Source organism: Magnolia sinica, chromosome 12 (genome assembly GCF_029962835.1).
Source record: "Magnolia sinica isolate HGM2019 chromosome 12, MsV1, whole genome shotgun sequence".
Taxonomy (NCBI): domain Eukaryota; kingdom Viridiplantae; phylum Streptophyta; class Magnoliopsida; order Magnoliales; family Magnoliaceae; genus Magnolia; species Magnolia sinica.
In genome coordinates, this window is record NC_080584.1 from 57626954 (window position 1) to 57631092 (window position 4139).

General features: G+C 35.4%; 1 long non-coding RNA gene across 1 annotated transcript; it reads left to right on the plus strand.

The window, feature by feature from the left end:
• The first annotated feature begins 1245 nt into the window (after positions 1 to 1245).
• On the plus strand, positions 1246 to 2579 carry LOC131221419 (uncharacterized). The gene is made up of 2 exons (XR_009159260.1): positions 1246 to 1692; positions 2464 to 2579. It is a non-coding gene; the product is annotated as an uncharacterized LOC131221419 (long non-coding RNA).
• The last annotated feature ends 1560 nt before the right edge of the window (positions 2580 to 4139 follow it).

Here is a 4139-nt window from a genome sequence, read left to right on the forward strand (position 1 = left end):
CTAATACATTTAAAAACTACATAAAAGGTAAGTAAAGCAAGAAACATCCATATGAAGATATTGAGGAGAATTACTAGTGTATCTATATTTCTTCTATGTACTAGGTTGATTTTGAGTTGATTATGACTAAGATGTTGATATTACATTATATGTGATGAGGGTTGCATTACTAGTGTATCTATATTCCTTCAAAGAAATCACTTGGACAGTTATGGATCACCAAATGGCAGGCTAACACATGTACAATTTGCTGGTCCTAGTCAAATTAGTTGACTGAACATTGTGTATTTCCTCTATTTAAAATGGTGTCCATTAAAAGCAATTCTTAGAAGAAACTCACAGCTTAGTGGGCTTAGAACTTCTTTTCTTCTGCCTTCCAATTTCTCCTTCATATCAGAAAGTGACTCAAACTAAGGAGCATACGAAACCTGTAGTTGATTCCCGAGGAAAACAAACTCATATAGTTTCCTCTTTGTGAACCTGCAAAAATTAGGCCACATATTCAAATACACCATGTTGTGGCTCTACATTCACAGTTGAATACTCCAATGGCCACATAATGGAAATTATGAAAAACAGAGGTATATTTGTTGCATTTTGAATATGTTGCACCTTATTGAAAAAAAAATGTGCATATTTAATAAATAGCTCAAATTAGATGCCAGAACATATTATAATTAAAAATTCATTATGAAAGAAATTCAAATATTCCAAACAAAAAGTAAAGATAGATGAGGGAGAAACTTTCTCAAGTTCATGGTAACTGAGTGGAGTCTTAAAACTTAGTCGAGTCGAAGAACTCAACTTGTAGAAGCTAGGCCCATATTCTTTTTTTTTTTATTTTTTACTCTCTCTCTCTCTCTCTTTTCTGCACTTCCTATAGCTTATATTCTTCTTGGAAATTTAAAAATTAAATTAATTGACTCGCAGAGTTCCAAGTTGGCTTAGCATGGTTAACCAGTTCTATTTTTCAAGCCTTTTTTAGCATGGGTATCAACCAAGAATTGTGATGTAATGAAATACCATGAAGAGAGTAACAGGCAATTGAAATAAAGGAAGCTTGTCAAGGATGCATTGAATGGCAACCCGTAAAATGAATTAAGAGGACAGAGAATTCAAAAAGTAATGTACCCAGTCTTTTTAAGAGGACAGAGAAATCAAAAAGTAGATAATGGCATATGATCAATTAGTTCTAGATTTCAGATTGAACGCAGCCCCATTTGCTAACGACTTTAACTATTCCAAGTATTTCAGTTAACACATTAACAAAACCAAGAACATTGACTTTTCAAGCACTGTAGTAGCATTGAAAAAGACCTTATATAGAAACTTTCATTTTAGATGGATTCAAACATTCCATAAGAATTACCAAGATCATTGAGTACAAATGCAACAACAGCAGTTCTACTTTGCTCAGACCTGTGATATTCTCTGTAATTTGGTCATCATATTCATTAGTTCCAATAAAAGAAAAATTCAAAATTCAGATGCCTACATCATCATTAAATCCACAAGGAAAACAAAATTTTTGGAATCAACACTAAATATATGAAAATTACACAGTAACTGTTGAGAATGCAAAATCTCTCAGCTGAACTAAATATATGGTATAGGTGAACTGCTACTCAACATTTTTTAACTGTCCATCTTCTCCATACATGAATGCCAACTAGTTTAGTGAGGCCAAGAAACGTGCTTGGTGGATCTATCTGATGGATGGCTCTCACAAAGTAATACATGTGACATGCTGGCAAGTCTTATCCGCAAGCATCATCTTTGAAGCATCTGGATAGAGACATTTATAACTTTAAAGGTGTAAGCAATGCAAATGCCTATACCTAAATTGTTCAAAAAGGACAATTTGAGGATTTTTATGTCTGTATGCTGAAGTGCCTATGCATTGCATCCAATTTCAAGACAAATTCAAATAATTGAATGTCATCTCAACACTAAGATGCAACATGGCATTAAACATATAGGCATGTATAAATCGTTGAAAATGCAAGTGATGGTCATCTAATAAAAAATGATATGTTGAAGAACTTGGGAAGAAGCTAAGCGACAAATCAAATATCAACCATCATACTATTTGCTGAAGAAAAATTTAGCAGATCTTTAAAAGAATGAACTGGTTATACCAATTTGTCTTCCTTAAGTGATGCTTTCATATAGTTGTCTGATGCTGTACATGCAGAAGGCAGGGAAGCCCTTTCTAATTCTTGTTAGAAATCCTCATTGTTTGGGGTGGGTGCTGAGGGAAGAACTTTCAAATCTTTTCTAAGATTTGATAGAGATGCAAATATCGAGGCTCCTACAACAGTTGAAGGATCTCTTGACCTTGTTTCAAGGTGAATTTCTTCAATAGGTGCACTCTGGTTTCCTGTTATTCTAACTGACGAAGAAGCAACTGGAGTAGTTAAGTTCTCATTTGCCAGTTACTGAAAAATCTGAAATTTTGTTAAGGAATCTGCAAAATCAATCAAAAGTCACGTATATCATTGCCATGATTGGTATTTATTTGCAAACCAAGCAATACATCATAGTAGTGACAGATGGGTCACTCAAAAGAAAAAAGAAAAGGTATAATAAGGTATAATAATCCATATAAGCAAAATCAATCATAAATCATGTATATCATTCCCATGATTGGTATTTATTTGCAAACTAGGCAATACATCATTGCCTTCCTTTTATTTATGTTGGCCACTGGTTTCACCTCTCCTACTGTTTCTCCTGTAATTTGTCATTAAAGAACGTCTTTCAGCAGTATAAGAAAATGACAATAGATGGTAGAAGCAAGAGAAGAAAGGCATTTACTTCTTTGCACATGAGAGTCCTCAGTATGATCCTATAAAGAAAACCCATCAAAGAAAAGGTAAAAAACCATTCATTAATCCAATGAAAAGCAAAAAACCATATCAGAAATCATTCCTTTTTTTTTTAATGATTGTGTTGGTTTTTCTCACCCTAAGACATGCCCTCCTCTTTTATGAACAACTTCAAAAACTAGTCCCACATTTTTTTATGGGTTTTCCTTATTTTGAAAGCTTCTTCAAGGTAATTATCCTAAAAATATGGCGTAAGAAAACACTGATTCAATAACCACATTTCTGTGGGAACAATCTTTTTTTTTTTTCCTGCAGGAATGATCTGTAATGCACTACACCAAAATCGTCATTTAAGAATAGTTTCAAACCGTTCCTAAATGCTTCAGGAACGGTTTCAAACCGTTCCTAAATGAGGCGTCGTAGAAAAATAGGAATGGTTCAGAACCGTTTTGGGTACCGTTTCAATTTCTAGAAACGGAATTTTAGGAATGGTTTTAAGCCGTTTTGGTGCCAATGGTCACATTTTAGGCACAAAATTTTAGAAACGGTTTTGAATGCTAAATAATGTTGCCAACGGTCAGATTTTTGGATAGAATTTTAAGAACAATTTTAAACCCCTTTGTTCATTGTATGAGAGAGGGAGTGGGGTATGTAATCTACTTGTATTATACGCTAGATAATTACACAAATAGAAGAGCAAAACAATAGAATGATTCACACGCATAATGTCACGCCCCAAACTCGAAAACCGGACTCACAAAATTTCCGATCGCCGAATCCGACACCGATAGCCTCCGTAGAACCCCATTCTCGGCTCCCAGCGCCCATTCGCCAGATTCCGATCTTGGGATGCTACAAGGAGGATTTTCAACATCAGTTTGATTCGTAATAAGCATAACCAAAGGCATAACCCACAAACAACAACCAAAAACTCCATCACATTTCCACTATGATAAAAAACTTTATAAGTACAATGAGCATAAAGGGAAATACAATGAAGATGAACAAAAACTCCAAAATGATCTGCCACGCGCCCAAGCCTCAGCGCTGCTGCGATCCAACGTCACTTGCACGCAACGGTCGTGCATAAGCTTATAGAAAGCTTAGAGGGTGGTATAAGTGTGTGTGCAAGGTGGTAATGCAGTTATGCAGTATCAGAGTAATGAGGAACATGCTGATGAATGCCAAGAATACCATAGCCGTACCAAGGCCATGCGGTGCAAAGGATGGTGTCGGCCATACCAAGGCCATGCAATGCGAAATGCAACTCAAGCATACAAATTCTCATCTAAGTCCACATATTGATACAGC